General features: G+C 35.6%; 1 protein-coding gene across 1 annotated transcript in view; it reads right to left on the reverse strand.

The window, feature by feature from the left end:
• LOC106468702 (solute carrier family 35 member F6-like) overlaps window positions 1-14,043 on the reverse strand; it is a 65,426-nt gene that overhangs the window by 41,226 nt on the left and 10,157 nt on the right. The window lies entirely within an intron of this gene.

Raw genomic sequence — 14,043 nt, forward strand, 5'->3', positions numbered from 1 at the left:
ACGAGAAAAGATACAAGAAGAGAGATTACAGCAATGGCAAGAAAACCTGCAATAGTGGCAGCTCGAACGAGAAAAGATACAAGAAGAGAGATTACAGCAATGGCAAGAAAACCTGCAATAGTGGCAGCTCGAACAGCAAAATAAACAAGAAGAGAGATTACAGCAGTTGTTGGAGGAAAAGAAAGGAAACAAGAAGAACGAGAAAATAAACAAGAAGAGAGACTACAGCACTGGTTGGAGGAAAAAGAAAATGAACAAGAAGAGAGATTACAGCAGTGGCAACTAGAACAAGAAAGGAAACAGGAAGAAAGTCTCCAATAGTTGCAGCAAAGTCAGCAGCAACTACAGGAAAATCAACAGCAGTGGCAAAAAGTACAAATGGAAAACATTAGTAAATTTCAAAGCGAATTAAATACATTAAAGGATAATTTATTGTCTTTTACCCTAGGAGGATACATTAACCATCGACTTAATCAGACCCAGACTCGAAGTTGATCCATGTCCCTTTGTTTTCCAACATTTTAAGTTATAAAAGATATACCCGTCTTGAAAATTATAAATCCCCAATTTGAACACATCATTATGACTTAAGTGTATGGATATTTTTCATAAGAAAAAGTTTTTATACGTCTTTCCAAAAGCACTCAATTTTTGGTGGCATCATAATATTTAAAGGCCCAACAATGTCAAATGCAATTATAATACACGCCATTCTACAGTGACTTTAAATCAGCTGTGGTTGTCTTGTGAGTTGCTGATTTGTATATTCAAAATAGTTTTAATATAACATACTCAACTCTGTATTACGTGTCTAGCAAGAATAGGAGAAAAATAATAGAATTTCATGTTGCTATTACCTTGTTGTTTTATATGTAATCAAGCTTTGGAGAAAATTCACTTAGAAGAGGTATAATAAAAGATTTTGTTACTTATTAACGTATGTTGATACTTCTTTACGCTTACATTTTCAGAACTATCTAGAAATTAAATATTCATTATTTTAAGTATGAAATATCTTTTATAACCATTGTCAAAATGGAATTGAATGTGTGTGATCAGCACAAAAGTAAAATAGTGATATGGCTTGGATTTTCAGTCTAGCAGTTTCTAAACATTTTTATTGTTGTTTGGCAAGATGGAAGTTTGAAGTAACCTGATGGGTGCGGCCTTAATATTTGGAACTTTCTCCACAGTTTAGGAAAAAATTGGCCTAAGTATACAAACTTAATTAGGCTAAGCTAGTTGATTTACTGGGTTAATTTATAGTTATTGAGTGATTAATGCATGATTTAGTCAGTTGTTGTCAATAGTGTGTTTGTTTTAACAAAGAAAGAAAGATAAGAAATTAATAAGTAAGTAGAATTTATGTTAGAGCTAGTTTATTTGTGAAGTTAGGATTGTCAATGAAAGTTTGTTACGCTCAACGTTAACTTCTGAAGCTGGAAACTAAAATGTTTTTGTTATCATTAAGCATAATGTACTTTTCTTTATTATTTTTACCGAATAATCCATGAGAACCTGCTCAACAATAGCAAACATTGCAATAATTACTTTAGGATGGCAAGTTATTATAATAATAACTCACTTTATACCTCCGAAAAAAATCGTCTCATCGGTACAGCCACAAGCTTTCTTCAGGTTAAGCATGGCACATTAAGATATACAGGTAGGTCTATTGTTTTACATACATGAAAATTACATACATGCACAGACAGTGTGTCTGCTGCTCCAGGAAACATTAATGGCCGAGAAAAACTACGCTAGTTTTTCCCTCCTAAAATTAATACTATGAGCCCTTGATATCAGATAGCACTATATACTTCTAAAAACAATTGAATTAAGAAAGTATTACGTATAGATTTAAGTATTGGGAAGTCGTGCTTAAAACGTTCAAGTTTATGTGTATATTTATAATTGCACAACCACATTTTCAGAATTTTTCAGTTTTTGTCATGGTTTGCATTGATCATTTAATTAAACATTGTACTAAAAATCGTTTTGTACATACTTCCAACAAAACTACTGTTGGAAAGAAAAGCAGTGAATTAATTGGAACAAATATCTGCCAAATTATATTAAAAAGGACAATTAATAAAAAAATTACTATAACTCTAAAAACTGGGTTTCGGTACTCGCGGTGAGCACAGCACAGATTGCCATTGCGTAATTTTGAAAACACAACGACTAAAAAAAAGTAATTTATAATGATAAAATTGCTACAAACGTTTAGCATTTATAAATGCATGATTCTTTATAATTATGTTCTCCATTGGGTCAGCAGTAAATTTACGGACTTGCAACGCTAAAATTCGGTATTTGATTCCCGATGTTGGACAGAGCATAATGTGAGCGTTGCACTAAAGCAGAATAAACCATGCTTTATAGTTTTATAGTTATACTTTTCGAAGCTAGCGACACTTTGAAAGTACTATTTTTTATTTGCCCAGAACTACACCAACAGAACTTTGGCAAGCTTGACTTGAGTTGTAGCATCAAGCTGATGAAATCACGTAGTAAACCACTAAAAAAAGTTATCTCCTTATTATGAATGCAACATCTTAAGCCAAATGGTTACAATATTGAGACAGTCATGCTTCATACCCGTCTACATGAGGGTTCTTCATGTAGACAATATGCTAAAACCTCAAATTTGGGTTTTGTTTGTTTGCTTTAGAGCAAAGCCACATTGAGCTATTTGTTGTGTCAACAGCTAGGAATTGAACCCCGGAATTTATACTGTAAGTCTGTAGACTGTATCATTTCCAATTCGTTTGTTTGTTGTTGTTGTGTTTGGTATTTTTCTCTCTCAAGTTGCGCAGATGTTTCCTATGACGTCTGATACAGATCGACAGTGTAATGTTTACAGTGATAACCAATAACAAACCTGGCTTTCGTTCCAATACAGGGCTTTAATATGGTTAACTCAACTTAGATCCTCTATATAACAGTTATTTGAGAGTCACTGAATAGGAATTAAAGAAACATTATGATTTTCATACAAATTCTTATTACCGAATGTAATTGACTATGAAGCAATCATTTCATATAATTTTCCATAAAAAATAAAGAAACTTAGATTGCTACTGTTATGATGCGTAGTGCCGGGACGTACTGTATATTATCCACCCCTTTAGTTCAAAAAAGTAAAATTTTCAAAACCATGTTGTTTTTCATAGTTCTCTACATGGAGCGCAGCAGTGCTTAAGTGAGACCCTAAGTTTCCTTAAAGAACGACCTACGTTAAGTAGAGATGAAGAGGCCTGATTTTCTTGCAGGAATAACAATGTTGTTTTAAATTATTGAGATGAATCAGATAACATTTGCGAGTGGACTCGCCCTTGATGTTTACTGCCCGTTGGCTAGCTGATTTAACAAGTACCAGCCACTGTTTTTTGTGTCAAGAACTTGAGGGTTTGTTGTCATATTTGATATTTTTTATCTGTTTGTTTGTTGTTAAGCACAAAGCTATACAATGAACTATTTGTGCTGTGCCCACAACAAGTATCGAAACCCGTTTGTTTGTTTTTTGCCATATTTGAGACAGTGCTGGGATTTGGGAGATCAAATTTCTTTTTGTATATAGATTTGACAGGAATATGACAAAAGATTACAAGGATGTCACATTTTTCACTGAGCTCCATAAAATTTTCGCCGAGTTTCCATAACTAACTTCTTCGCAAGAACTAGTAAGGTTCTCAATTTTGATCTCTGATAATACGTTCGTGCATTTCTTTGTTGTTTTACTCTCCAAACTTTCGTCAAGCTTTTTCACAACATTAGAGTCAACTTTCATTTCATTTGAATTTCGCCTGTAGCTCTAAGTTAAATCAGTTATTTACGTTCGCTGTAAGCAAACCTTCAATAAGTTGCTTCGCGGGATAGTGGAGCATAGGTTTTTCTTTAAAGTGAGGATTATTATTACTGTAGAGAAATCCAAGTGGGAACATGGACTCCACAGAGGTTAAAGCGAGGATTAAGTTTAGTTGCTTTACATTTTAACTTGGGATACTTTATGTTAGTATTTCTAGTTTATATTCTAGCCTAAATTACATGAAAAGAACCCGCACTGGTAAGACTTCATTTGTCTTTTAAAGTTTTAATTGCTTTTATTAGCCCCACACCCTTTTTCCACATAAACGCAACAAAATCACTTGCCCTACTATTAATTGTATTGTGGTACATTGTTCTTCGTATTTTAAACTGTAGGATTGTCATTGTACGTTTACTCTGTGTGAAAATTTGTGTCTTTCTTTGTGATTAAACTGTCACATATTGTTGAGAATTATACATCCAAACCTGAAATCCGAGAACTTCCAGTTGTTAGCGGGCCTAACTTTTCTGTTTTGTTAATCATTTGTGAGTTATCACAGATGTTTATACAAATCTAAAAAAGTAAAATCACTTAGATCATATATATATATATATATATATCAGTAAGCAAAATACCAGGTATGTTTGTCGTATATAGTTTGGATTAACCTCACACAGCACAAGCAAAGATACAATAATTCAACAACAACCTTACAAAACACAGTGCAAGCCATGTTTTCATGAAAGTTTATTGAGAGCCTATGTTACTTCCATATCTTCCAGCAAAATTCACTACTTGTGGAACGGTTAAGTTTAAAACTGAAAACTATTTCTTGCATTAACGAAACCAACAGTTTTGTTGCTTCTTTGATTAATGTTAATCAGGCGAATATTTATAGTTAATTTCATACACAGTCTCAACACTCTGATCAAACTCTTATGCTCTCCAGTATAAGTTGTCCTCTAGTTAAAACCTCCGTGTTTTGATTTACTTTCTATTGGATAACACAACCGAATGGCTTTGTGTAAAGTTTCTTCATGCGTGCCACACACATCACACACACACAATAACAAATGCATATTTTCATACATGTGAGCATCTAATAGCCATAAACACTAGTAATTTCTAATAGAATGCCTCAAGCTCGTGTCCATTACCATAATAACAAACAGTTATTTTATGACAGTTACGGTTTGGTAATATGATGATGCCATTTGTTAGTGGTGAAACTCAAAAGATGTTTCCAGTTTGGAGAATTTATCTGAAATATCACTCATTCAAATCTCATTACACAAGAATTACAATTTTCCTTCTGTCATTACCTTGAACATCAACACGCTTGTAGGAAACACGAACCTTTTGCTTCAACGGAAATATTAAGCCAATAGTAGAACCTTTGCTACCTGTAAAACCTTGCAATTTGTTCAGACAAAATGCCCCTATTCCAATAAGAGTGGCAATATTCACTCTTAAAATTACTTTGGCGTTGAAAAGAAAATAGAGACACAACATCTCTTTCAGTCATTTCCATCTGATCAAACAACTGTCCTAACTGTTACACGAGTGGTAACTGTACAATGTAATGAAATACATAGTCTCTTACATTCCCACTCAAAGGTTCAGAAAGTAAGGGCTGCTAAGCCCTTTCAGTCATTAATGGCATTATTGACAACTGTCCTAACTGTTAAAGGAGAGATTCCACAAAATGAAAATTGGAAATTAAAGGTCGATAGTATGATGCAAACACAAGTAAAGTTCGAATCTTTCATTTTGTCATAGGCTGGGGCCAGTCTCGAATCACTGCACAGGATCCATTGAGATGCCTTCTCTACCCATCTCATCACATCTTGGAAGCTACTGTGCCAATTGCCTATAATTACACAGCAATATGGGGACATCACTCCCTGATTGATGTATTATAACTTATTTTACATCTACTTGCTTGCTAGACAGAACACAGTGGGCCTTGTATGTTGGTTCGGCGACCACACTGTGTGGTATCAAAGTGTGGGATCGTGTCTGCAGTAAAACATAGCACACATCTTGTATGTATGGAGGTACTATAATTCCTTTTGCTATATACACATGAATGGCCTACCACCCTTCACTTCAGACAGACTTCCAACCAAAACTCAGTTAACCTTTGGCACAGGCAGAAATTGGATGAGCGTTTCCACAAAACATCCATCCTTAATACCAATACCAGATCTTAGATCTACAACCATAATCTTCGTCCTATGGTTCAGTTATCCCAAACATTAGTTGGAGATGTGCCTCTCCTTCTACATCGAGTCTGCCACCATTCATCAGAACAAAGTCTACTGGTTGCAGTGGTGATGTCAATCAGAGTACCTGATAAATGGCAGGATGTACCAGAGTTCTTAACACTCCTATATTTACTGAGTGCTCCATTGCTCTACCATGAATATGTGCAGGCACATTTAAAGCGTAGCCCAGCCTAAACAGAGCTGGGCTGACCAGCATCGTTTTCACCAAAAAAAGACTATTGTGCCCTCCTGAGTCAGTGGTCTAACCCAACTCGGACTCTATTAGTTTCACTCATGGTAATAACTGCTTGCTGCTGACCCTCCTACACTTCTTTTCCAGTAATGATGATGGATATCTAGGGGGGGGGGGTCATTGTGATTTGTGGGTTATTTAGTCTGATATCATATGGGTGTCGACTCAGGACCCTTGGATAACTGAGTGGCAAGACGCAGACCATGTCTCGTCAAAAGGTTTTACTGGATCCCTGGCTGCCCTATTACCTTTGTTTCCCTCGGCAACTCACCTCTCTTCTTAGGAGTTGGACTGTAGTTCTCTGGGTGGCATTTGCCAAGATGTTCTATGAAACTGCTCCACCATATCTGAGGCTACCTGTTTCACAAGTTACTTTCACAGAAACCCTCTGTTGTGCTGGATCCACTTTCTTAGGGGAAGAACTTCATAAGGCCTTTTGGTTGCTAAACTCAGTCCTCATTCTTCAGTCCCCCGTACTCTTGGCTGGAAATATATGACACTTAGTAACCTTTACAGCAATGGACAAAGTCCCAAATCTAACCACCACACTCAAAAAACATTTAGCCTCAACCAGCAACTTGTAATGTGCCTGGTGTTTGACCCGAGCTCTTAGTAGCTTGTTTAATTTTTTCACCCCTCTAAGGGTACTTTACAGCCACAACCACAAGATTTTTTTGTCATGAATCTGATTTTTTTTCTTTTCATTTCATAGCTTAACCAACAGAGCATAATATCAGCTTGCTAATAACAGAACGACTTTTGGATCTCGGGCTTTGAGATGTATTTTCCCATGAGTTGCAATAGATAGGCCACAAAGAAAGAAACAGCAGAGATTCACACAAATAACAAATGTGTTTAATGACAATATCAAAATTCACATAACAAAACAATGGAGTTATTCTCTTGTTTGTTTGTTTGTTTTTGAATTTCGCGCAAAGCTACACGAGGGCTATCTGCGCTAGCCGTCCCTAATTTAGCAGTGTGAGACTAGAGGGAAGGCAGCTAGTCATCACCACCCGCCGCCAACTCTTGGGCTACTCTTTTACCAACGAATAATGGGATTAACCGTCACATTATAACGCCCCCACGGCTGAAAGGGCGAGCATGTTTGGTGGGAAGGGGATTCGAACCCGCGACCCACAGATTGCGAGTCGAGCGCCTTATCCACCTGGCCATACCGGGCCCGTTATTCTTTTGTCAACTGAGTTAAACAAAATAACATAATTAAATTAAAATTGCCCCAACTTAAATAAAAATCTCAGTTAAGCAAAGTCTAAATAAACACTATAATACTGTGAATTCTAAGTCCTAGCTTTGATTTCACTAACATAGAATTAACTTTAAAAACGTGTCCTTTTACTTTTACTTTAAATGCTTCACTATACTTTACCTTCTATGCTTCAGTATTTTTTATTTTAAACATCTTGTTATCCCTTACTTTAAATGCTTCACAATTTACGTAAAACAAATACTAAATTTAAAGTGCTTCACTTTACTGTGAAGGAACTATATGCTCAATCGCATACATAAATAAAAGCGACGTACGTTCACGTGTCATAAACACTTTCGCTTTAAAGAAAAGTGTAAGTAACAAAAAACAGCAGAAACTTACTCGTCTCTGCTAAATACTTATGGTGCAGAAACATAAAGAAAATACTATGTGAAATATTTAGGAGTTTCCACTGAAAGTCACATAAAAATCTAAGCTCCTCATTGCAAGTATGAAATTAAATATGCCAGTCATCCTCGACTTTTTATCATACGAATGCCCATGATTGATACTGCTTAGCTCACGTGTAGACTAATGGCGTGGCTGCCTACAGCATTTGTCTGATTCGCCGTTAAAAAATGGCTTAACTCATTAATTAAATGTTACACCACTGTTGTAAGAGAATCAAACAATCCGCTATTTATATGTAAAACTGGTAAAAGTCCACTTCCCACTGTGTCCAAAAGTTTGTTTGTTTGTTTGTAATTAAGCCCAAAGCTACACAATGGGCTATCTATGCTCTGCCCACCACGGGTATCGAAACCCAGATTCTAGCGTTGTAAGTCTGTGCCACTGGGGGGCGTGTCCAAAAAGGAAATTATGAAATACATAACTTTAATTGTTTTACTTCTTAACTAAAGCAATGAAAAAATATTTTATGTCCCTGTACTACATAAGCATAAGTATGTGCCATATGATATACATGTTGTTTATATATGTCAAATTTGCACAAAGCTACTCGAGGACTCTCTGGACTAGCTGTCCCTAAATTTGAAGTGGTATAATTGATGAAGAGCAAATATTCAACATCATCAATTGCCAACTTGTGGGCTACTCTAATCGAATATTGGGATTTGTTCATCTCTCTTATAATGAATATTTAATCCCGAAGTGTAGAGAACACTATATTCAGTAATAGTAATATATATATGTATATTATAAGTTAAAGTTGCATAGTGTTTTACCACTAGGTTTATATATACACACAATAATGTTTATTGACATTGCTCTTTAGATTTCCACATCAATAGCTTCATCGGCAATTTAACAATTGAAATTTAGTTAAAACAGTATAAGTTTCGATCACAACAAACAAAGCTCTGACACATTTTCACACATAAACATAGCTTAGCTTTTTGTTGTTGTTTTCTATGCCTGATTTAGGCCCCATTTCTGAAGCTTTTGAGAAAGTTTTTAGTATTTCCGTTGTTGCAAGATATATATTTTCAATGTTTTAATTTAGATGTTTGCTAGAGGGTATACGACATTAAGAATCGAAAAGCTTCATGTAATGTACAAATCAGCGATTAGATATACACTTCTTCTTCATTGATATTCGATACATGTTTTGTAACGGAGAGGGACAGGTTCAGCGTTGACCTCTTCTTCCCTCTCAGGAATATTTATTTTCTTTGTGCTGTTACTGAATCCCAGGTAATAGCACTTGTTACGTTGTTGCATTACTCACAGTGTGTCAAATTTTGACCATTGTCAACATTGTATCCTTATCGTGCTATGTTCAATTCGTGAGGTAATATTAACTCGTATATTACTAGCTAAACTTATAAATCGCACTATTAGTCCGTGTTCACAATACAGTTCCGCTTAGCAATCATACACACACACACACACACATAATCCTATTTTTACATGCAAACCATTTTAAAATAAAGCTACGTTTACGTCCAGGATTCAGTTAGCCTTGCACTGTTTAGCCTGTAGATTTCTTATTTATGATGTCTAAAGGAGAGAGGTACTTAGGGCTTGGTCCATCATGTATTGTGTAAATCTTTAGTTTGTTCATTAGTTCATTTCCATCAATATATTTTTTTTATAATATTGAAGCGAGTTATGTAAGAGACTGTCTGATAGAGTTGACATATTTGAATGTGTAGAAATATTGAATTTGTATATGCTTTCGTTAAAATATAGTTTTGTGTTTACTGTAGTATGTTGATGTGAGTTTTTGTTACATTGATCCATGTTATAGAGGCATATTTTATGACTGGTCTTATGTATGTTCTATAAATTTTTAATATGTGTTCTGGTGAAGTTCCATGGTGGTTGCCAGTCAGACTCCTAAGGTAACTCGCTTTTTTCCAAATTCTGGTTTTTATGCTATTAATGTGTGGTTTCCAGTTTAATTTTGAGTCTGATGTAATCCCTAAGAATTTGGTTGATGTTGATACCTGTACGACTTGTGTTTTGTGCACATTAATTTTAATTATCCACGTATTCCAGTACATTAGTTTGGTTTAGTTTATTTTCAATTTCGCGCAAACACCAGGCGCATAAATCATCAGTGAACGGAAGTCAGTTCAGTGTCAGAAAAGTTGTTCATTATTCATAATTAACAGTGAGAGTTATTGCATTTATTTTGCTATTTACTTACTCACTCAATTACGTTTTTGTTTTTGAAACAAAACTAAGTAAGATAAACATTGGTACCGTGAGTTTCAGAATTTCCATCGAAACAGGGAATTTGAGGCTAGGCCAACAAATGAACATGACTGTACCAAACGTTCATTGAAGAAATTAGTTAATTCATTATTCTTTTCCAATATTGGGTCAGAACTAAGTTCATGGACTTACAAAGAACAAATAGCCATTGTGTAGCTGTAAGATAAACACACAAATTATTATCGTTACTTGAACTGGACTTGACATTATTTTTATCAAGCAATCCAAAAAGACCTGCCCAGTGAGAGAATATGTTACAATAATGGTGTCAGAAGAAGGATTATTTTGGTGAAAATAAAATAGAGCTTTGATAAAACTTCATCTTTCTAGGTAATAAACAAAAAGCAAGATCAGAAATTTATTGCAGCTTATGAAATACTTAAAGGAAGGTCAAGAAAAAAAAAGACAGAGGGAATTATTAGAAAAAACTTGAGAAAAGAGACAGAGAATTAAATGAAGAACAGGAAGAAAGAGATGAGAATTTAAGAGAGGAAGAGACATAACATTTAAAGAAGAATTAAAGATAAAACTAAATATGATTGAAGACAGGGTCAATAAAGCTATTGGAAATATACGGAGGGGTTACAATAAGATTGAAGAAGTAGAGAAAGGCTATAATGATAAAATCAAAGAAGTAAAAAAAGAGATAATTGAGGTCAAAAAGACGATCAGTGAGAGAATGAAATATCTGGAAAACGAAATGGTAAAGGCAAACAGTAACAAAGTCATGCCTTTTTCTGTATCTACCATAGATTTCCATCCTATATCACCATTTACTACAACATATGAAATAGGAGAACCTATTTAGTCCACAACTATTACCACTACTGCTGTGCCATCTATTACTGCAAAAACTTCCCAGACTAATCCAGTTAGTTTATTAGTAAATCCATTTCCAAAATTTAGTTGACCAATTCAACCCCATTGTCTATATAAGAAACCAATTGCCTATAATGGAAGGTTACCGGGGAAGGCATATCTCAGCCAAACTTGCAGAAGATGTGAAAATGCTCACTCAGTTATTTTATGGATTCGTTGGCACTTTAACAACGAGAAAATTTCTTACCGCAGAGATCTGGGGAGTACTAGCTGTAGTACTGAATGAATCTAAGTTTCAAATGGACAGCAACTGCCTGTTGTAGAAATCTACAAATGTAGAGGACGACGTTTCGAAAGTCTTCCGCCTTTCGTCTTCAGAAGTGCATATTCTATGTCGGAGTTACTTGCCTCAGAGCTCGTGAAACATTAACTTCACAATCCATTCCTTTCTCTAGTCATCTATTTCATGGATAGCTTTTACTATGGTAAAAATGGTCATGGTTTGAACTCCCACATTGTGTTCAGGATCATGACATTCCCTTAACAAACAAGGTATCTGTATGTGGTGATATATTTCATGTGCATTCTGTATTTCGAGCCTGAGCAATGAACTATGACAAATTCATACTCTTTCAAAATTGTTGTCCAATGTGCTATCATCTATTCCCGATTTTTAAAGTTTACGAACCACTTTAGCGAAGCATGATTTACTCCGATAGTAAGCTTCCTACCGTGCAAGTAGTGTAGTAGCATTTTATGAAAACAATCACTACAAGTGGCTCTTTCTTCATCATACAATACCTGCATTTGGGAGCTGTGAATGTACAACTAGACTATGTACTTTCACACTCTACTCCATCCTATAACTGTGATAACACCACTCTAACTCCTTTGTTCTTGGCATCAGTGTCAAGAAACACACGCTACGGCCCCTCTAGCCTGTGAACACCTCAGAGCTGGGAAGGCCCACGCAAACATGTCCTGATTTCGTATATGTGAAATAATATCGACCGACATTACATTTTTATAGCACCTTCTTGGAAGATTTTCTTTGTGTATGTGTGAATAATATATCATCTACAATAAGTTTAAAATTGACTATATATTCAATTAAGTTGATTTTTTTTTATTAATATTAACTTCCGATAAGAGCAACCTGCCTATACTTAGATCTGAACTAAAAATCAGCCCGACAATGACTATATAGCTAATTAAATATATTACATTCTCAGTTATATTGTTTATAATGATTTGTTTCATCAGTAGGTTACTTTCGTGGTTAACTATATTTTCGACCTTAAAACACACTTAGTTTATACACGAAATTACAGCTTTCCGAACAATCAATCAATATTTCTGAAAAATATAATGAAACTTTATCAATAATTATTATAAAAAAATCACTTAAAATTTATCATTTGTTCACACAATCTTCCTCATTACCATGTAGTGACTTTCATTTAATATGTATATATTTTTTTCCACATATTCTTAATCTATATGCCCCCCTAGAGGCTCACTGGTAAGTTTGAGGGCATTTAACACTAGAAATCGGGGTTCGAAGCAAGCGGTGGGCGTTGCTCAGGTAGTCAATTGTGCAAATTTGCTCTTCGATACAAACAAGTAAAGATTATTTTGATACATTTAAATTAACTGTATTACTTACTGTAATTAATTAAGGGAAAAAACACCGAGAACACACAGCAGCATTGTCTTCAGTTTGTTTGTTTTGAATTTCCCCCAAAGCTACAAGAGGGCTATCTGCGTTAGCCGTCCGTAACTTAGCAGTGAAGTACTAGAGGGAAGGCAGCTAATCATCACCACCCACCGCCAACTCTTGGGCTACTCTTTTACCAACGAGTAGTGGGATTGACCATCACCTTATAATGCCCCCACGATTGAAAGGTGGGATGGGGATTCGAAACTGCAACCCTCAGATTGCGAGTCCAGCGCCCTAACCACCTGACCATGCCAGACCATTGTCTTTAGTAAAGACCGAGAACACACAGTAGCGTTGTCTTCAATAAAGCGTATTGTTATGTATCTGCTTGTTTGTTTGTTTCTGGTAGAAATTCTTCCCGAGGATCTTCAGCGATACAAGTCCTTTCTTGATTAACCAATTTATTCTTCCACAATACAAACTTTTAGTACACAGTAGTTTCAAAATCAGTACGTTTCTCGTAACTTTAAACTTAACAACTTTTATAATACACACTATAAATCACTTCGATTCATAATGTCGGTAACTTCGCTCTCGACAAGTGCAAAACACAGACTTTATGGCTCGCTAGCTCGAAACTAACAGAATCATAGATTACATGGAACTCAAAGTAATTACTGCTCTCTCTTCATTTTTTCCTGCTGGCGTTCTCTGCCAGGCTTATATACTAACGAAGAGGGCATCTCGAACACACTCGGACTTCCCCGATCATTCGAGAAACTCATCATGCACGCTACCAGCGTTAATGTGCCAGCAGCGTCACGTGACTTCCGATGTCGTAACACTGCCCTTCCTTAGTATTGTTCGTCCCAAAAAATAGCCACTTACATTAAACCAACAGATAATTAACAATACCTTAATTAAATATACAGAATTTACAAACACAAAATTAAAATACAACAAAGTCTCTTAATTTTACAGGACGTTTCTTCTTTCATACTGGTCTCTGTCTCATTGGCTTCTGCTTCACTTGTGGTTCATCTGCTCCATTAGGAAATGTTCCATTATTGGTAACAGTCACATCAGTAGTAGTTACTTCATTTATGGCTTCATTGTTTTCCTTCTCAAAACCGGGTAGAGTTTCTTCTTCGGCAGTGGCTTTTTCAGGTGACACGTCTTCAGAAGCGTCATTTGTTCCATAGTTCACTTCATTCCAACCGAAATGTCCTGGACCGTGATAATGCCTAAGCCTGTTGGCATGCACCACCTTTGGCTTACCTCGCC

Source organism: Limulus polyphemus, unplaced genomic scaffold (genome assembly GCF_000517525.1).
Source record: "Limulus polyphemus unplaced genomic scaffold, Limulus_polyphemus-2.1.2 Scaffold3120, whole genome shotgun sequence".
NCBI lineage: Eukaryota > Metazoa > Arthropoda > Merostomata > Xiphosura > Limulidae > Limulus > Limulus polyphemus.